This window comes from Moschus berezovskii, chromosome 18 (genome assembly GCF_049115385.1).
Source record: "Moschus berezovskii isolate FMDL1 chromosome 18, NW_MosBer_1.0, whole genome shotgun sequence".
Classification (NCBI taxonomy): Eukaryota; Metazoa; Chordata; class Mammalia; order Artiodactyla; family Moschidae; genus Moschus; species Moschus berezovskii.
In genome coordinates, this window is record NC_142477.1 from 10,591,017 (window position 1) to 10,612,654 (window position 21,638).

The 21,638-nt window shown below is 48.1% G+C and overlaps 1 protein-coding gene across 1 annotated transcript in view; it reads left to right on the forward strand.

Annotated features, from left to right (window-relative positions):
* UBE2QL1 (ubiquitin conjugating enzyme E2 QL1) overlaps positions 1 to 21,638 on the forward strand; it is a 56,200-nt gene that overhangs the window by 1,672 nt on the left and 32,890 nt on the right. The window lies entirely within an intron of this gene.

The window sequence follows — 21,638 nt, forward strand, 5'->3', positions numbered from 1 at the left end:
TTCTGTAAGTGACAAGGCCAGACTCCCCCAGGAAACGCCTGGGACCTGCCTCTCACCAGGACCATCAGCAGCTCCCAGAGATCTAGCTCTCTCTCTCTCTCGGATCTGTGAACTTCCTTCAGCTTCCTCATGCCCCCAGGGCTTAAATCCATCATCAGGGTTAAAGATTTTTGACTACTGAAATCAGGGACAAGCCTGATGTCTGAGTCTTCTCGCCCACTGCCCCAGACGGGAGCTTTACTGCAAAGAACCCCAGGAGAACCTGACAGCAGAGAATGAATGAACCTTCTGAAATCCTTTCCCCTAGCTGCAGGCAGAGGTTCGATGGTTTTCTCTTCCCAAGCTATGTGTTCTTGATTTTGTTCAGGTTGGTTGATGTTCTCCTAAATTGCTATCAAACATTACTTAAAAAAAAAAAAAGCCTAGTTTTATGTGGGTGTGTTTTAGGTTTATGGAAAATCACTGTTTTGTTTAGGAGACCCTGAATGATCTCGATGTGATCTTTCTACAGCCAGCATCTTAGAAGCCATCAGTCCCCTGTCACCTGCCTCTTCAGGATCTTTCACACTAATCAAATAATGCTTGTTCTGCCAATTTCACTAGAGGTGGAGCCCCTGGGATTCCACGCCAATTGCCTTGGCACTTAATTCTTGACTGAGATCTGTTTTCACCAAGTAACTATCCTGCTAGTCCAGCTTTCCTGGGGTTTAACGTCCACTTCTTTCTCCAGTTCGAAACAGCAGGCATGTGGCAGCTTTAGCAAGGCGAGGTTTAACGCTTTAACATCAGAAATTCACCCTGAAGTTTGTGGTTTAGTGCTGGCTTTGATGTGATGGTAGCCTGTGATGGAATACAAGCCACGGGGGTCAGAGGGGGTCCCGTTTATATTATCAGGATTCATACAAATGATGGGGAAGAATTTTTCACAGAAATGCATCTGTTTTTGGTATCAGAAAGCTCTGCTAATCAGAACTCTCTAGAACACTCTCTTACCATCTTTTATCCTTCATGGGGATGACTTTGGGGACATGGGGCAGAGGAATATCATTTTGCCTTATAATCATAGAATCATAGCATTTAGGTTTGGAAGTGATCCCAGAGGTCATGTGGACCTCAGCTTGCATTTTGAAAGATGCAGGAAAATAAAGATTTCAAATGACAAGGAAGGACTTTTTTTCCTAAGGAGAGATCTGTCTTAGTAAGTTGTTAATAAATATTTGCCGCGTTCACATCAGTGCTGTGAACAATCGTTCTGTTGGTGCCTGGGCACTTCTATTAAATTGGGCAAGTCACTGGGTATATATTTCTTTTCTCTGTACTCCAAATTGAGAATCTTCATACAGTTGGCAAGCTAGAGACCTCATTGTTGAAAGTAATTATCAACATTTTTATTTATTAGTTTCAAAATCTTAGTTGAACTCAGCACCTCCCCCACCTAGCATATTGTGTTATACTTAACCTGTTCTAAAGTCTAGCGTGTAAAATATCTGAAAGGAAGAGGAGGACTCAGAAATTTATAAAAATACCAGTTCAGTTCCTTGCACTTTTCCTGCTGACTTCAGCATCCAAAAGAGAGCCGTGTAGGATGTGCACAAACCACTCGAAATGCGGTGTGAGGACCGGAGGAATGGTTGCTCACCAGAGTCTCAGGCGTCCGTGCAGAGCAGGATCCGGGTAGTGTTTGGGGGCCCTGTGTGTTAGGTGCCTTCCTGCTTTTGTAAATTTCCTACCTGCAGGTTGTTCATCACACCTGGTTACCGAATTATTTCCATAGTTAAAGGTAATAGGCTTTGGGAAAGCAATCAAAATACCTGATGAGGTTTTCAAAGAGAACCAAGAGTGCTACCAAACCAATAATTACTTTAAAAGGCTGAACGGTTCCTTTCCAGTTCCCTTCCCCTCTCTGTCGGCAACTTTCTTTTTTAGGATTTGTTTTTCTTAGCAAAGTAAGAAAAGGCTCCATTTCCTCTTTCGCAACTACCAAGCTTAACTTTCTGAATTGGGGATACCCTAAAGTCGATTTTGTTTCTCTGCCTTTAGACACAGCATAAAATACTTTTAGCATAGCATAGTGAAGTCGCTCAGTCGTGTCCGACTCTGCGACCCCATGGACTGTAGCCCACCAGGCTCCTCCTCCCATGGGATTTTCCAGACAAGAATACTGGAGTAGGTTTCCATTTCTTTCTCCAGGGGATCTTCCTGACCCAGGGATTGAACCTCCGTCTCCTGCATTGTAGGCAGACGCTTTACCGTCTGAGCCACCAGGGAAGACAAAATATTTTTAAGGGTCATATTGAGAAGAGCTTGGTCTTCTTAATCAACTGTTCATAGAAAGAAGAGATCTGCTTCACCATTTTGTATGGAATGTTAAATGTTTGGGATTGTCACACGGTGTGACAGACCAGTCATTTAACGAGTCATTTCACATGACCTGACTCTTGGGGGCCCCATGTTATCAACATCTCTGCTGCGCTGCTTTAGGAATTTTGTCTGTCTTCAGTTAAGTTCAGTCCAGTCCAGTCACTCAGTCGTGTCCGACTCTTTGCGACCCCATGAATCACAGCACGCCAGGCCTCCCTGTCTATCACCAACTCCCGGAGTTCACTCAGACTCATGTCCATCGAGTTGGTAATGCCATCCAACCATCTCATCCTCTGTCATCCCCTCCTTCTCCCGCCCCACTTACCAAATATTTCTTCTGTATATATTCTGTGTAGAGATGGTGACATACATAGCTTGCCTGTTTATTACTAAATCCTCTTCTGACTACAAGGAGACATTTTAGGTGACTCTTCGTTTGTGAAATTAAGAGAGAAATCTCTGTGCCTTGGAGGGCCCTGCCTAGGCCTTGCCCTGTGTGTGCCAGGTCTAGTCCCGGAATGGCTGATGATTCTGCAGACGCCCTCTGCTTGCACTTGTCTGAGCAGAAGGCTCCCCAAAGTAACTGGCTGCTGTTGTTCAGTTGCTAAGTCGTGTTGCGACCCCATGGCCTGCAGCATGCCAGGCTTCCCTGTCCTTCACCAACTCCCAGAGCTGGCTCAAACTCATGTCCATCGAGTCGGTGATGCTCCATCCGTCTCATCCTCTGTCATCCGCCTCTCCTCCCGCCTTCAGTCTTTCCCAGCATCAGGGTCTTTTCAAGCAAGTTGGCTCTTCACATCACATGGCCAAAGTACTGGAGCTCCAGCTTCAGCAGTCCTGGAGTCAGAGTGGCTTGAGGGTGCATTCAGTCAGGGTTCTACTTTCACATCACTGTGCCCCCTGAGTGTCTCCTTTCCAATTAGTGAGACATTACCCTGGGTAGGGGAACCAGATGGCAGTCGAAAGAGAGTTTCTTCTCCTCTGTCCCCTTGGTGCCAGCCACAGGACTCAACCCAGCAGGAGGTCGATGCATCAACAGCAGCGGCCGCTAGCATGTCCTGCTTGCTCTGTGCCAAGCTCTGGGCAGCTGAGCATTAGGGCGATCAGCTTACCTGGTTCCGCCGTCCCAGCAGTCACTGTACAGGTGAGGGAACCTCAGCTCCACGCGGTCAGGGGAAGTGAATGCAGCTTCGTATGCTAATACCAGCAATGACTGTGAGGCTCTGAGCAGCAGCCCATGTTAGTAATGGTTGTCGTGACGGCAGAGTCACGCCCAGGCCAGCTTGGACCCTGACTGTCTCCAGCTGGTGGCTGGGGGTGACCTGTGTGGTCATCATCTGTGTCCACAGAGGGCAGGGACACAGCCAGCCATCAGCAGAAGAATGAGAACTGTCGGACCAAAACACCTTCAGTTCTCAGTGTTTGAACTAGAAATAGGTAAGCAATTCTGGGACAGTTGAGTTTCCTGACAGCAATCGTTTCTGGAATTTTGGAACACAGCAAAGTGGCAGGTGTCCAAACTTGTGAGCGTGTGATGAAAGAGCAGGCCCTGCAGATCAGCTTTGCTTGATGATAAAGTGCATCTCGGAGGTCAGCTTTAGGGCTTCAAGGGTTCTGCATCATGGGTGTTCCTGAGTCTTGCGCACACATGCACACACACACACACACAGCCCCTCTTTGGGATTTCTTCCAAAGTACTAGGCCTGGAAATAGCTTTTTACTTGTCACTGCACAATCTCCATGGCTTCCCAGATGGCTCAGTGGTAAAGAACCCGTCTGCCAGTGCAGGAGTCTCGGGTTCAGTCTGGGTGGGAAAGATCCCCTGGAGGAGGGCATGGCAACCCACTCCAGTATTCTTGCCTGGGAAATCCCATGGACAGAGGAGCCTGGCAGGCCATAGTCCAGGGGGTCGCAAATGAGTCAGACATGACTCAGCGACTAGAAGCAAGCAAACACAATCTCAAAAAGTAACGAAGAACAGCCCTGTGGGTTCCTAACGTGTATTGGGTCATGAGCTATTGGAATTCACACACCATTCTGAAAGCGCTGTGTGGGTTTGCTCAGGCTCTGACCCAAAGTACCGCAGTCTGGGGCGCTCAAACAACAGGCGTTTACTTCTCGCCTTCTGGAGGCCAGAAGTCTGAGACCAAGGTGACAGCAGGCTTGGCTTCTTCTGAGGTGAGGAGGATGCTCTCAGGCCTCCTGCTCAGCTCGTAGACGGCCGTCTGCTCCCTGTGTCCCCGCGTGGCCTTCCTTCCGCTCTGTGTCCTTACCTCCCCTTCTTGTAAGGGCACTGGTCTCACTGGGTCAGTGAAGGTGAAGGTTGTCCAGTCGCATCTGACTCTTTGCAACCCCATGGACTATACAGTCCATGGAATTCTCCAGGCCCCAATACTGGAATGCGTAGCCTTTCCCTTCTCCAGGGGAGCTTCCCCACCCAGGGATTGTACCCAGATCTCCCGCATTGCAGGCGGATTCTTTACCAGCTGAGCCACAAGGGAAGCCCAGGAATACTGGAGCGGGTAGCCTCTCCCTTCTCCAGGGGATCTTCCTGACCCAGAAATTGAACCTAGCATTGCAGGCAGATTCTTTACCAACTGAGATATGAGGGAAGCCTGTGTGTTACTGGACAGGGCCCACCCTAATGACCTCAGTTTGACATGATCACCTCTGCAAAGACCCTCCACACACCGTCAATTACCTTCTGAGGTGCTTGGGGGTAGGACTCCATCCTATGAGCATCGGTGGGATCACTGCACAGCCCATAACAAACCCAAACAGGAATTTCTTAACCAGTTCAAACTCTTTTCTCTCGAGGCTGTTGCTGGTTTGCAGAGTAACATAAATGAAGCCCACCTGTGTGCACACAGGACCGCACTTAGCAGGGTCAGCTTGGAACAGAGACCGTGGCCCCTTTAAAGGGAAGCTGGGAGAAGCAGGCGTGTAAACAATGGCAGCCGGGCTATGGGTCATGCCATGTGACTCACCCAGGAGAGTGGATTTGTGTTTCGGGGCGGGGTGGGGGGGTGTCTTATGAGTCACTGTGTCGTTGTGTCCTGGGCCCACGTGTAGGTGACAGAGGTCATCACCCATGCCGGATGACTCTGCGGCTTGAGGTCTCTGTGTGCTCCATGGTTCAGAGGAAAAAATAGCTTGTTCCACTATCAAGTAGGGCGAACGGGAGGACACAGACAAAGCTCTGCATCCTAAAATAGTCCCACGCCAACTTGGCGAGCTCCCACATGCCGGCTCCGCAGCGAGGCTGCTCATCTCTAGGCTGACGGTGCAGTTCATAGCAGGAGTCACTCCCTTTACCCTGAGTTGCAGCCTTTCGAGAATCAGCACATACAGAAAAAGGATGTTAGCGCCTTTCTGTTTACTTGTCTGATTTATAGTAAATGGTGTAAAAGGTTCGCTTTCCTTTTTCAGGGTCAGGAGAGTTCAGGGGCTTTTCTTTGGTTTTCAGTGGGATGTGCCAACACAAACAAGAAGCTGAAGTTTGTTTTAACCCAGAATCCTGCCCTTTCTCATCCCCAGGACCAGGCATGTGTGAGTGCGGGTTTAGAAGGAAAGCAGCCTCAGTGGTGCCACTCTGGGGGCAGTGAAGGGACCAGACAAATGAGTCTCATGTCCATTTAAAAGATAAAAAACAAACAAACAGCCACAAATAGTGGGTTCTCTGGGCCACATTTCAAATCTCTTGAATCCTAGATTCTTACTGGGTTGATAAGGTGGTGAGAAGGGCTTCTCCGGTGGTTCAATGGTAAAGAATCTGCCTGCCAATGCAGGAGCTGAAGGAGACACAGGTTCGATCCCTGGGTGGGGAAGATCCCCTGGAGGAGGGCATGGCAACCCGCTCCAGTACTCTTGCCTGGAGAATCCCATAGAAGGAGGAGTTTGGTGGGTTACAGTCCATGGGGTTGCAAAGAGTCGGACATGACTGAAGTGACTTCGCACACCCACGCATGCAAGGGAGTGGGGAGATGGGATAGGGGAAGGGTAACTCCTGTCGTCTCTGGGGAGGTGATCAGCCCAGGTTCATCAGATGCTCTGGGAAGGCTTTTAATTATCCCAGTGCTCACATGTGTGCTCAGTCGCTGAGTAGCGTCTGACTCTTTGCAACCCCATGGACTGTAGCCCACCAGGCTCCTCCATCCATGGGATTCTCCAGGCAAGAGTACTGGAATGGGTTTCCATTTGCTCCTTAAGGACATCTTCCCAACCCAGGGATCCAACCCACACCTCCTGCATTGGCAGGCAGATTCTTTACCACTGTGCCACCTGGGAAGCCCACATTATTCCAATGCCAGGTCCCCATCCTCAAAGGTTCAGTTTTCACGTGGATAAGATCAGGCCCTAGTAGAGTCCTGCTGGAAAATCTCCTACTTGATTGTAATGGACAACCAGGGCTGGACCAGAACTCCTCATTTATCCCACATCCACCATCCGTGGTCCCTCCTCCCGCCAGCAGCCAGAGCTTCAGGAGGCGGTGGGTGTAATGAACTCTTTACCTGCCCCCCCGCACCTTGCTTGAACTCACTGTTCTGGGTCCACCCTGACCAGCCCTCGGGAAGCCCTGCTTGTGTAGAGGAGACTGTCACATAACCCAGGCCTGCCTCCCTGGACTCAGGAGTGGAAACCCTGCAAAAAGGGAGCGTGAGTGTCAGGAGAGTCCTCACCTCGGACCAGACCCAGCTCCAAGGGCTCAGGTGCAGGACCACCCAGAACTGTGGATAACTAGCTGGGTCATGCTCTGTAGGCATGAGTGCCCGCTCTGTGCCAGGCACACACTGGGCACACAGTGAATAAAATTTGTGGAAAGTGCCGGTCACCAAGAACTACCTGGTGATTGCTATTCAGTTGCTCCGTCATGTCTGACTCTTTGCAGCCATGTGGACTGCGGCACGCCAGGCTTCCCTGTCCTTTACTGTCTCCCAGAGTTTGCTCAAACTCATGTCCATTGAGAAAGTGGTGCTATCCAACCATCTCATCCCCTGCCACCCTCTTCTTCACCTGCCCTCAATCTTTCCCAGCATCAGGGGCTTTTCCAATGTGTCAGCTTGTCACATCAGTTGGTCAAAGTATTGGAGTTTCAGCTTCAGCATCAGTCCTTCCAGTGAATATTCAGGGTTGATTTCCTTTAGGATTGACTGGTTTGATCTCTTTGCTGTCCAAGGGACTCTCAAGAGTCTTCAACACCACAGTTCAAAAGCATCAATTCTTCAGTGCTGAGCCTTTTGTAAGGTCCAGCTCTCTTGTCTGTACATGACTACTGGAAAAACTGTAGCTTTGACTACATGGGCCTTTGTGGGCACAGAGATGATTATCTAGTGGGGACGATGTGAAACCCGCTCACATGTGTCTGTGATATGCCCAGCAGCCCTGCAGTTACCGCTTGCTTGGTGTTTAGAAGAGGCCGGCTCACTGGTTTGTGCAGACTGGACACCTGGCCATGGCCTGCTTGTGTGCTGTGGACTTATAAGAGGTGGGGATCTGGGGTCAGCAGGGTTTTCCAGGCTTCTGTGTGACTATCCAGAGCAGGAATGCTCACTTTAGGCACCTGATTGTGACACCCAGAGTTACAATCTTTTCTGGGTGTTGTTTCACTGCTCAGTTCAGTCCAGTCTCTCAGTCGTGTCCGACTCTTTGTGACCCCATGGACTGCAGCATGCCAGGCTTCCCTGTCCATCACCAACTCCCAGAACTTGCTCAAAGTCATGTCCATCAATCTGTGATGCCATCCAACCATCTCATCCTCTGCCGTCCCCTTCTTCTCCTGCCCTCCATCTTTCTCAATCAGGGTCTTTTCCAGTGAGTCCGCTCTTTGCGTCAGTTGGCCAAAGTATTGGAGTTTCGGCCTCAGAATCAGCCCTTCCAATGAACACCCAGGACTGATCTCCTTTGGAGGGACTGGACCAAGGACCCCAGGTGGAGAGTGTCAGGGACCAACCAGACAGTGTTGGTTAGGAGAGGAGGGCCAGATGGGGTCTGGGAGCTGGCGGAAGTGGCCAGAAGGTGCCACTCCCTACCTGGCGGGTCTGGGGGGGTGGTCTCGCGCCTCCTTCTGTTTGCCAGCCTGGCTTCTCCCTGCCCTGCCTCGCTGTCTCCCTACACGCGTGTCACCCCTGCTTGGCTTCCTGTGGTGCCCCGTCCAGCTTCTCCATCCTCCCTGCTGGCATTTCTCTGGGTCCTCTAAACCCTCACCTGGCTTTCTCACGCCTCATGACCATTATAGATACATCCAAACCCCCAATCAGCGCCCACCCGGGGTGTAGTTCTTCCCACCAGGGCGCCCGGGAGGTCCCACTCCCATCAGCCCCACCCTCCCAGGACACATCGGTAGGTCTCCCCCTTTGCTGAGTTCACAGGCCCACCCCTATCTGGAAAGCTCCCCCATTCATCAGTTGAGCCCCTTCCATCCTCCAAAACCCTGCCAAGATGCCTTAGCTCCCGCAGAAGACTCCTCCATGACTCCTCCAATAACGCGAGGGCTCTGTTCTCTAATACCTCCGCGTGGTCTGGAAAACATTGATTTCTACACTGATCCTGCTAGACTGCATTACCTGTCTGCAGCTCTGTTTCACGTTCCCCTCACCCAATATCCAGCATGTCATATGTGCCGAACAAACGTTTACATTACCAATTTGCTCAACTGAGCACACACCCCATCCCCTCCACTCATAGCTATTTGAAATACAGTAAGACTGTGAATTTGCCAGGTGCTTCTTGTGGGCTGGCTGCTGTGCAAATGCTTTAGTGGGTCATTTGATTAAATCTTTGCAGCAGCCTATGGGGTAGGTGCTATTGTTAGTCCCCTCTTACAGAGGAGTAAACTGAGGCTCGCTGAGGTTGAATCTGTGCCCGAGGCAGATGGCTAGTAAAAGGGCAGAGCTGAGATGTCACCAGGCAGTCTGTCAGAGCCACCTGGTTCTCACGGGCTGTCACCCTAACCAGGTAACATGTGCAGCTGGGCTGTTCCTCATGGGTCCCCACGCTTCTCAGGGATAGCTTTGTAAGGATAACATGCTTGGTTTTGCTACAACTCAGAATTAACACACAAGGGGCGGGATAATGTAGCCGTCAAATCTAATCTAAAATTCCATAGTTTGTGGTACATAATTATCCACAAACTTGAACAACTATATTGGCTCAAATTCAACAGTCAGCAGCTTGTATCTATTATGTGAAATGGAAGAATGTTTTAATTCTTTCAATCTATAGGAGAGAATTATTGCTGCATTATTTCCTCTATACACAAAAGGGAAAGACATTTTAAAGATTCTGAAGATAACTGGAGTAATAAATGCTTTCTGAAGGTAATGGTTACATTGGTGAAGCCACACAAGTTACAGAAATTACTACTTTAAAAATATTTTATGTAAAATAATAATTCACCATCACAATATTTAGCAAGTATCCCCAAGATTTTTTTATTATTGTTAAGAGTTCTTAATGAGAGAAGGAAATCCTATCTTTTAATGGATCAGATTACATTTTAAAAGTGTATTCAGCTCACTTGGGAATTGAAGGAGAAATTTCCCAGAAAAATATTGTTTAGGGGATACTTGCCATTTTTTGATGGTGAAAATCAAACATCAGAATATGAAATTACAAAATGTCATTATATGGTGATTACAATAAAAAGCAGCTATTCCTGTTTTGTAAAGTTGGTCATTTTGTGCACACTCACACACGCACACACACACACACGATAATTGCTTTTGCCTTACCAATCCATATGAATGAGGGCGATTTTGACTATCAGGCTGGGAGCCAGTTTTGCTTCCCAAGAGACACCAGCTAGGAATTGCACGTAACTGTACAAAACAAGCTTTCATTGCAGTGAGGATTACCCTGTGTCGATCTTCCACAATTAGAGGCATACCCGGGTTGCCCCACTCTTCTCCCCTGCCAGTGGAAATACCATGAAGGAAACTTGAAACTGAATTTGTTACAAGCTTAAATTAATTGTAACAAGATGACATGCACTTTTACAATGTAACTTTTAAAAGTCATCCGAATCCTAAATGAATCATTTCTTTAATCTCAGTTTGTACAAGAGGACTGCTTCTCAGGGAAGCTTCCTCTGTAGGGCGCGTGTGTAAGGACACACTCCCCTGAGGTCGGAGCCCCTCCAGCTTGGCCTGGGGAAGGCAGAGTCCCGCAAATATGTGGGTTAGGATCCTCAGGAAGCCCTTCATCCAGTGAACGCCTGAAACTAACACACATGAGCTCCCTGTAGTGGCCCCTCCCCTCACAGAACTGCTTGTTTTTCCTTTGATCACTTTTATAATGCATATTAGGAAACATTGTAATCTTAGCCCATAAAAGACAAAGTTTCTCTATAAGGATCAACAGGTAAAATTACATAAGGTGTAAAGGAAATTACTTTAATTCATAACTAAAACTAACCTAATAAAAAGTGACTTTGAACTCTACTGGATTGAATTACAGTGATTTTTGTTTTGGTAATTTTATTTAAAAGATCCTGGCATCCGCCTTTTCATAGACAAGAGAGATGGATGCCTTTTGGTTATTCTTGCAGATAGCCACTCCAGTACTGTTGCCTAGAAAATCCCATGGATGGAGGAGCCTGGTAGGCTGCAGTCCGTGGGGTCGCTAAGGGTCGGACACGACTGAGCGACTTCACTTTCACTTTTCACTTTCACACATTGGAGAAGGAAATGGCAACCCACTCCAGTGTTCTTTCCTGGAGAATCCCAGGGACAGGAGAGCCTGGTGGGCTTCCGTCTGTGGGGTCACACAGAGTCGGACACGACTGAAGTGACTTAGCAGCAGCAGCAGCAGCAGATCAGAGAAGGAGCCAGAGGCCCCAGGAGCCCCTTCTTACAACCCCAGATCCCACGAGGCCACCCTTAGCATCTGTGGACATCTGGAGACCCCTCCTCAGAACAATGCATCAAATACATAAAACAAAATTCAAAGGAAAACAGTCAGACTTAGAAATATAATTATCACCTTTTTTAAATGATGAACTAAAATATGAAGTTAAAAAGCATGACTTTATTGACACGTTTAGTATCAAGAACTAGTTAGTGGGGCCCAGTGGCTAAGACTCCATGCTCCCAATGCAGGGGCCCAAGTTCCGTCCCTGGTCAGGGAACTAGATTCCACAGCCAAATAAATAAATAAAAATAAATATTAAAAAGAAATCTATTTACTGTCCTAACTGGACATAGAAAGAAACTGATGATATTTCAAGCTATCCACAACTGTTGCATGAGTTTTGAATGTCTGGGCTTTCTCTTGGTAACAAAATGAAAGCAATGCTAAATCTGCTCTGCTTTGTTACTTCCAAGCACAACTAAATGAAGTCCTGAACTGCGGTTAGGAGTTAATGAAAATAAAGACAGCTTCGCATCTACGTTTATGTTCCCTTGAGGATTCGTGGCCCCTGGAGCCCATGGCTCTAGGTGTTGACAGCTGTCTTGGGAAAGAACTTAAATCTTACCACGCAGCTCATGGCCCGAACTCTGGGGATGAGTTTCAGGACCCCAGCGTGTAGTTCAGTCACGGTCGTGTTGGGTGGAGTTGGGATAAAGCCATGAACCTCAAGCAGGGGCCGGCTGCACCCCAACCCCTCCTCCCAAGCCTGCTTCCCACTTGAGCCTCAGTTGCCTCACCTGAAAATAACCCCACATCACAGGTGTATTATGATGCTCAAAGGAAATGATGGCTGCAGGTGCCTTGCATACAGGAGGTGATCAATAGATGCTCCTTCTTCTTTTAAAAGTAGAATTTTATTCAAATAAATACATAAGAAAAGTACAACCAAAGATCCAGAATTGGTTTTCCATTCAATATCCATCATAGGAAGCAATCTGCTTTCATAAGTATTAGTATTTCAGAGTGATATTGACAGTCAGTTGGTTCAATTTCTTTTTATATTTGACCATAATTTTATAATATTCCCAGAAGCCACAGTGCAGCCCCCTCTTTGCTCTCTCAGAACTGCCACCCATCCTCCTGGACTCTTGTCACCAGCTGTTTACTGTCCATCAAGTCGTTTTATATTGTTAAGAGTTGATTTCTGATAAAAACCATGGTTGTGTTATCCAAGCACAGATTTGAGAGCTGCTTTTTCAGCTTTACAGCCTTGCTCTCCAAGAACCCTGTTTGTTAGCAGTATCTTTAAATTACCTTAATTTCTGCTGCGGCTAAGTTAGAAAATCACACTGAAGAATATAATTATTTCACACATTTGTCCTCTCGCAATCACACCTTGGTACCTTCCGTATTGTTGAGATGCTTTCTTTATTACAGAATACGAAGTCCACTTGAAAACTTTTGGGCTTCCACTTTGTTTCAAGATGAAAAGCTGAGTCAGAAATCAAATTTCAAATGTTTTCAAATGCTGTGGTTTCCAGTAGTTATCACAGGTCACCCAGAATGAACACAAATTGCCTCAGTACAACTGACAGAGTTTCACTTAGTCAGTGGTTCTTTGCCTGACTGATACCTTCAGGGAAAGTATTTTCTTTCTTTTTTTCTTTTAGAATGTATACACATGTATATTTGTATTATATATTTATTTATATATATAAGAATAAGCATACGTATTATTCATATGTGTATATACACACATATGTATATACATTCTTGTCCCTCATTGCCGATTATAAAATACTGATTGTAGTTCCCTGTGCTGTACATTAGATCCTTGTTTTTTATCTGTTTTATATGTAGTAGCGGTGTGTATGCTAATCCCAAACTCAAGGAAAAGTCTTTCTTTAATGGAATTCATGAGACGTGTAGTTGAAATGTTCAGCCTACCCATGTATACAATGTCTTACAATAACTGGAGGATGATCAACAGCAAACACCAGTCTTCTCTTATTGCTTTGTCAGCTAAGGCTCTGAGCATTGGCCTGGAAACTGGGGTGAGGCTTCCTGCATGTGACAGAGAGTGACTAGGTGTCTTCAGGGTCTTTTCCAGCTCTCAGTGGAAAAGACTCAGACGAACAGAACCAGCACTCTCACGGGGAGAGGGAATCGCACACGGCCCATTGGTCCTCCAGGATTTCTATGTTGTCTCTGTTGCATTCCCACTGATTTCGCCCAAGGTTCAGTTCAATTCAGTTCAGTTCAGTTCAGTCGCTCAGTCATGTCCGACTCTCCACGACCCCATGAATCACAGCACGCCAGGCCTCCCTGTCCATCCGACTCCCGGAGTTCACCCAAACTCATGTCCACAGAGTCGGCGATGCCATCCAGCCATCTCATTCTCTGTCGTCCCCTTCTCCTCCCGCCCCCAACCTTTCCCAGCATCAGAGTCTTTTCCAGTGAGTCAACTCGTTGCATGAGGTGGCCAAAGTATTGCAGTTTCAGCTTTAGCATCAGTCCTTCCAATGAACACCCAGGATCGATCTCCCTTAGAATGGACTGGTTGGATCTCCTTGCGGTACAAGGGACTCTCAAGAGTCTTCTCCAATACCACAGTTCAAAAGCATCAATTCTTCGGCGGTCAGCTTTCTTCACAGTCCAACTCTCACATCCATACATGACCACGGGAAAAACCATAGCCTTGACTAGACGGACCTTTGTTGGCAAAGAAATGTCTCTGCTTTAGCAACACTGAAATCTGAAATTCAACCTCTGAGATCACCAGAGACGTGAAGCCCCCTCCCGTCCCCAGGGGCTCTCCGCTTGCAGGGTGCATCAGTCTAAGAAGGGGTTTGAGCTGCTTCATAGAAGTGGAGTCCGTAACAACACCTAAATCAACGTGTGGGCCTGGGTGGTGTTGCCATAACTACCCCTGTAGGTTGGTAATGTTTTCAGCACTGTAGTCAGCAAATAGAGACGGTTCTACCCAGCACTGCTCAGACTGTTTATTTCACGGGCATTTATGTCTCTTTTCCCCTCCTGTAAACTCATTATTTGGCTGTCATTGAACCTTCCGGTTGAGATCATTTCAGTTGCCCTACACTAAGAAAGCCTTCGCAGATGGCATTAGTGGTAAAGAACCCGCCTGCCAATGCAGGAGATATAAGAGATGAGGGTTCAGTCCCTGGGTTGGGGAGATCCCCTGGAGGAGGAAACGGAAACCCACTCCAGGATTCTTTCCTGGAGAATCTCATGGACAGAGGAGCCTAGTGGGCTACAGTCCATAGGGTCGCAACAAGTTGGACACGACTGAAGCGATTTAGCATGCACCCCAAGAAAAAATATCAATAGCCGTCAATCTGCAGCTTGACCCCAACCATGTACCACTTAGAGTCTCAGAGGACAGTCGGTCACCCCATTCGGATGAGGAAGCACCTAGCAGCTGCTGGTCAACCCCTGACTGGATCGCCTTTGGGGCTAGGATGCCTCACAAGAACAGATGACCGTTATTTAACCTTTTCAGGGTGTTTGAAGAAGGGATAGATGGTCTCATGCTACTTCTGTGGCCAGGAGAAACCCAGGGTCTTCAGAGCTGGGTCTTGATCAGCGCCCAACCCAGAAAGACTCCCACAGCCCAGAACTCTAAGCTCGAATGTGGGAGGAAGAGTAGGAAGGATGAAGCCAATGGGAGGCGGTGAGAGCCACGGGTCTGCGTGGAGGAGGGAGTGAGCGTGCTGGCCAGCGGGGGTCTCTGACAGAGGTGGGAGGTGGTGAGAGCCACGGGTCTGTGTGGAGGAGGGAGCGTGCTGGCCAGCAGGGGTCTCTGACAGAGGTGGGAGGTGGTGAGAGCCACGGGTCTGCGTGGGGAGGGAGTGAGCTTGCTGGCCAGCGGGGGTCTCTGACAGAGGTGGGAGGCGGTGAGAGCCACGGGTCTGCATGGAGGAGGGAGTGAGCATGCTGGCCAGCAGGGGTCTCTGATAGAGGTGGACAAGCCAGATCCCCACCTCGGAGCAGTGCTTGTATTCAGCATTGCTGCTGACAGAGCACTTCTACTCATGGGGCTTCCTGGGCATCCGAGATAAGAGGAAGGCCAGCCTGAGGAGCAGGGCAGACTGGAGACCCAAGGGTACAGTAAGTGCCTGTTTTCTTGAGCTCCCAAGGGCGATGTAATTGAACCAGACCATTACTCCTCAAGTGGGGACTAGGGGCTTAGTGATAATTTCCAAGAGGATCCTCTCTCCTTATTCTCTCATCATGTAGCATCATTAAGTAGGTGTTGTCAAATATTCAAGTTTGAGGGCTACGAATTAGAAAGATCACTTCTTAACAAATAGATGGGGGAAAAGTGGAAACAGTGACAGCTCCGAAATCATTATGGGCTGTAACTGCAGCCATGAAGTTAAAACACACTTGCTCCTTGGCCAAAAAACTGTGACAAACCTAAACAGCGTATTAAAAAGCAGAGACATCATTTTCCCTACAAAGGTCCGTGTAGTCAAGGCTATGGTTTTTCCAGTGGTCATGTATGGATGTGAGAGCTGGACTATAAAGAAAGATGAGCACCAAAGAATTGATGCTTTTGAACTGTGGTGCTGGAGAAGACTCATGAGAGTCCCTTGGACTGCAAGGAGATCCAACCAGTCCATCCTAAAGGAAATCAACCCTGGATATTCACTGGAAGGACTGATGCTGAAGCTGAAGCTCCAATCCTTTGGCCACCTGATGCAAAGAGCAGACTCATTGGAAGAGACCCTGATGCTGGGAAAGATTGAAGGCAGGAGGAGAAGGGGACGACAGAGGATGAGATGGTTGAATGGCATCACCGACTCGATGGACATGGGTTTGAGAAAATTCTGGGAGACAGTGGAGGACAGGGAAGCCTGGCGTGCTGCAGTCCATGGGGTTGCAAAGAGTCAGACACAACTTAGTGACTGAACAAAAACAATAACAATTAGGAAGAAGACAGTCTGCCAGGAAGGGTTAGACAGAATGAACTTGTTACAGGGCTCCTCGAGGTGAAAGACCACCCTACTAATGTGCGTTCAGGACTGAAGGAGCCTTGTCCAGAATTCCTGCGGAGCAATCCCCGGAGTCAACAGAAACTTCCATGCTGTGCCATTGAATTAAGATGTCCCAAAAGGTTAAGGAAAAGGAAACACTTCTGACATGTCAGCTTTCTAAACCTATGGTGAATTTCATAATTTGTTTCATCTTCAGAAGAACAATGCAGTGTTATTAACTAGTCTTACAAGTCAAGCATAGTTTGAGTGATAGAATTTTTCATAAGTCATCTTTCAGAAGTGTGAATGTCTAAATCACCCATTTATTTGCTCCTTAGTATTTCCCTTTCTTTTTCATGTTATTTCCTCTACATAATTACAGTGACTATTGGTGCATTGTACCCAATCTTCATTTTCCCCATTTTCTGCCAGTCTCATTTATCCCACTACTCTCTGCGAGGCTTTTAAGTCAGTAAGTCACAATATTTACAGAGAGGTAGCGTATTAGAAAATATTTCAGAATGCTCTAGAAGGTTTCACCCTGAGGTTGGCTGAGTGAACCCTTTAAAACGTATTCCTTGCAAACCTTAAGCAGGTACCGAGTGTTAAGTTTAACATACAGTGATTCCAGCATTATTCTGACTTAATAAAACTTTTACTGTTGTACAAACCAGAAGAATGTGCAGCAGACAGTCTGGGGAAAGGGCTTGGTAGCAACTGGAAGAGGAGAGAAGGCCACCAGGGAAGAGGAGGTGGCGTTTCCTCCATGTTGGGCCTTGGGTGGGCCCTCCATTGCTTTATGCTGCCTGTTGCTAAGTTGCTTCAGTCCTGTCTGACTCTTTTCGACGCTATGGACTGTAGCCTGCCAGAGTCCTCTGTCCACGGGATTCTCCAGGCAAGAATACCAGAGTGAATTGCCCTTTCCTCCTCCAGGGGACCTTTCCGACCCAGGGATGGAACCTGTGTCCGTTACATGTCCTGCATTGGCAGGTGGGCTTTTTGTTTTTTGTTTTTTTTTTTACCACTAGCACCACCTGGGAAACCCACTTTAAGATGGTATAGACTGCAATGTTACCCGTTCTGACACTGCCCTGGCCTCAAGCCATGCTCCGGCCAGGGGAACCAGGTGCCAGGCCTTGATCCAAAGATATCCTCAAACCTAGTTAGGGTTAGTTAGCATTTGTATTACCATTTTATACTGAAATTTTGTTTAGAAGAGTCTAAGTTTTCTGTGGAATCTCGGGATTAAGCGGAATTAGGGAAACACGTTCACCTGTAGACCCAGATTTCAGTGATGCTTACTGAGCTGCGATGAGATTTGGTATTTCCTTGGCATGCAACCACATTCTCTCCCCGATATAGCATGGTTTAAAATCCTGTGCTGGGAACACTGAAGAGCTTCCCTGGTGGCTCAGACAGTAAAGAATTCAACTGCCATGCAGGAGATCTAGCTTCAGTCCCTGGTTTGGGGAGATCCCGTGGAGCAGGGAATGTCTACCCACTCCAGTATTCTTGCCTGGAGAATCCCATGGACAGAGGAGCCTGGCGGACTACAGTCCCTGGGGCCACAGAGAGTCGGACACGACAGAAGCACAAGGCACAAGCATAGGAACTGAAGCTACGAGAGACTCGCAGTCCTGCATCTCACAAAACCCCGAAGTCAAGGCGGTGCGCCACCGCATCAACGGGCAGCCGCCCCAGGCAGCTCCTGTCAGACCGCTCAGCACACAGGCTGCTCTTGTGTCTGTAGGGTTCGCAAGGCCTTTATCAGAAGTAGCTGATTTCACTGTCTCCTATATGAGGGTTCTTGTCCAGTTCTGGCTGCCTTTCCCAGTCGGAGCTGAACAGGCTTGGTCATGTGCAAGTCAGAACAAACTCCTGCCAGCCCTCCCTGGGGGCTTGGAGGCTCTGGGGTCTGCGAAGGCCACCTTTGCAGGCCTTCCTGCTGGGCTGTACAGCCCCACCCCAAGTGCACATGCAAGCCTCAGGTCACCCTGAGTCGGATGCTAGCACCCCCGCAGTGGGAGCATCTCCCTAGAGGAGTACCTTCCCCTGGGGGGAGCACTTTGGTGCAGCTCCCAGGAGGCTTGTGGGGCCCCTAGCCCAGCCCTTCCCCCTAGTGTGCACCCCACAGCTATTATAGAATGAAGTTGCATTGGTGACCTTCCAGTACCCAAGACCATGAATCATCAAAGAAAGATTAGTGTTGAGCGTACTGTAATTGCAGTGTCGGTAAAGCGGACACTTTTAGCAACAGATGCTCCATCAAGATGGTGTTGCTGGTTGACATTGAGTATCGAAATAATTTCACCCCCTGCAAGGTGAGCATCCCAGGTGATCTGAATCTTTTGTTTCTCCTCTAAACACCAACTGTACTGATCCTGGTGTCTTAGTAAATCAGAATTCCTTTTATGAGCTTTTTAATCATGTACCCTTGAAGTGTCCTCATTCTATTTGCCAGAAAACACACCAGGGGGACACTCCTAAAGGCTGGCATTTAGAGTCCAGGAAAGAGTGAGCGAGGGTCCCTGCCCACTGTCCTCAGATGATCAGTCCACACGGAGGGCTGGCTCTTTATTTTGTCAAGAAGTTTAGAGTGAAAGAGCTTCCCTGTAAACATCTGTTTCTCTGTGGTCTTAGCCTTGATTGGGGTTTCTATGAGGCCAGATAAATTCATTCTGTCCTCTCTCCTTCCTTCCTTTCAGCAGTGACTTTCCTTACTCGGGCCTGCACTGGGCTGTAATATTATGGGAGGGCTGCTGCAGCCTCCAAGCGCCACAGTCTAGGCAGCTACGCAGCAGACATTTATTTGTCACAGTCCTGGAGGCTGGAAGTCAGATCACAATGTCCACAGGGCTGGTTTCCTTGGAGGCGTCTCTTCTTGGTGTATAGACGGCCGTCTCCTCCTAGTCCTCACGTGCCCGTCCCTGTGTGTGTGTGTCCTGATTGCCTCCTCTTAGCACATGAAGTGAAGTGAAAGTCTCTCAGTCACATCCAACTCTTTGCGACCCCGTGGACTGTAAAGTCCATGGAATTCTCCAGGCTGGAATACTGGAGTGGGTAGCCGTTCCCTTCTCCAGGGGAATCTTCCCAACCCAGGGATATGAACCCAGGTCTCCTGCATTGCAGGCAGATTCTTTACCAGCTGAGCCACCAGGGAAGCCCAAGAACACTGGAGTGGCATCAGTTCAGTTCAGTTCAGTCACTCAGTCGTGTCCAACTCTTTGCGACCCCATGGACGGCAGCATGCCAGGCCTCCCTGTCCATCACCAGCTCCCAGAGTTCATTCAAACTCATGTCCATTGAGTCGGTGATGCCATCTCACCCTCTGGGGCATAACCCTGTTTATTTAAGAGTGTATTCCAATTTCAGATGGCACCGTTCAGCAATGCAAAGCCACAATTCCGTTTGCACCCACCTAATACAGGGACACTGGTCAGGTAGGATCAGGGCCCCTCCAATGACCTCACTTTACCTTCCTTACCTCTGTACAGACCTTGTCTGCAGACAGTCACGTTCTGAGGTCCTGGGGGTGAGGGCTTCCACATACAAATGTTGGGGGACATGGCTGAGCCTGTAGCAGGGTCTTTCTTTCACACCGCATCGGTTTGGGCCACTTGTTCTCCTCTTGTGACGGGAGTCTCCAGTTTCCCATCTTCCTGTCCTTGTCCGGAGGCCCCAGCACCTCCTCCGCGGCTGCTTCCAGGCCCCTGGAGCGAGTGTCTGGATGTTTCTCGTCCCATGGGCCCTGTCCCTCCCGCAGCACCCCATGCACACGGTCATCCTCATAGGCAGGAGGTTCCTGTTTTCTTCACTTTTTCAGAATACCTTGGTTTTGTCCTTTCCCTAAAGATTCTCATTGCCCTGATTTTTTTTTCATGCTTGTCTTCTCTTCCTGAAAGATCCTTTCTGGCTCTGTTGGCTGTGGCCTTCTCCCCCTGCTTTCATCAAACCAGGGACCGAGGGTGCTCAGCCCAGCCCCCTGTTATTCTCCTGCTCCTTGTGACTTTTGCCTTTTTCTGTTCACGATGTTTAAGCCTCTGCCCACCGCTGCTCCCACACGGCTCCTGCTCCTCCGCTTGGTCCCTGCTTGACTGGAATGTGCCGCCCCCTCCTGTCTGTCCAGCCGTCCCTGCCTCCCATGCCCCCGTCCACCCTGGGCCAGCCACGCGCCCTTCTGTTTCCCTCTGGGTCTGTGTTCCCTCTCCTCCACGTCGCCCAGGTGCTGCGCCTCCTTCTCTTTCTGAGCATCTCCATCAGCCCTGCAAGCAGGCATCTCAGGAAAGGGGTGCTGTGCTCTGTGCATCCGTTGGGGGGTCTGCGGAAGCACAGGACCCTGGACAAAGCCAGGGGAGGGTTTGGTGTCGGGAAGGCGGTGTAGACATGTTGGGTGGACCGGAAGGGACAGATGCTGATGGGCTGAGGATTTATTTGAAACCACAGCTTGAGATTCAGCCATCCTGGAAGGCCACATTAATGGACCAATTGAGGTCAAAATTAGAGTGAGTATGCTTTAATCAAATTGATTTTTATGCTGATAGACCCAAGCAGTTGCATTTTTTTAAATCAAAAGCGATATTTATCATTCTAGATGTCTTGACCAAACTTAGATGTAGGATGCTTTCTGAAAACCCTCATTTCCATTTTTATGGTAATTCCATTCACTCAGTCTATGAGAAAACAATTCTTCATTGGTAAATTTATTGATCGTGTCTGAAACAAGCTGCTAAGAGTTTGGGGGGCTACATCAGATGCAAGGTTTATCAGGGAGAATTGTTTATTCAACCATTTGCCCTGTGCATGCATTCTTGTTTTATTCAAAAGTAGGGGAATTCATTAAAATATCCCCAAGTATCTCTACCAGCCTGAGAACAGGCCAGGACAGCCCTTCTGGGTGACAACTCCTGGCAGAAGTGAATATAATTTATACACAGAGCCACGCTTCTCCTTCTAGTGTCCTGAATGCCTTGTTCAGCTCCAGGCTGACTAAACAAGCCCTCCCATCTCTGCTTCTCATAGAATGTGGAACTCTGCAGGGCAAGGCAGGCTTGGTTTCATCACCAACATTGACGGAGGTCAGGAACACTGTTCAGACTCTTCCTGCAAGAATCTCTTCAATCACAATTATGTTCATCTTCGTGTCCAGATAAAATGCTTTGCAGATGACGGACACTCAATGTCTTTTCCATGACTGATTGCCAAGACTAACTGACCCCAGATGTTACACAAGCAGAGGGATTTTTCCATAAACTTCACAAATATCAGAGTCTAACAAAATGTCCTAAGACTGAAGCCTTAATACATATAATCCAAGGCATCTTATAAAATAAAAATTCATGTTTAAAGTATTACGGTAATTTTCTTACTCAAACAGCATACACTTAGATATTTACATTTTAATTTGGGGGTGATATTGCTGACTTTCACAGGATC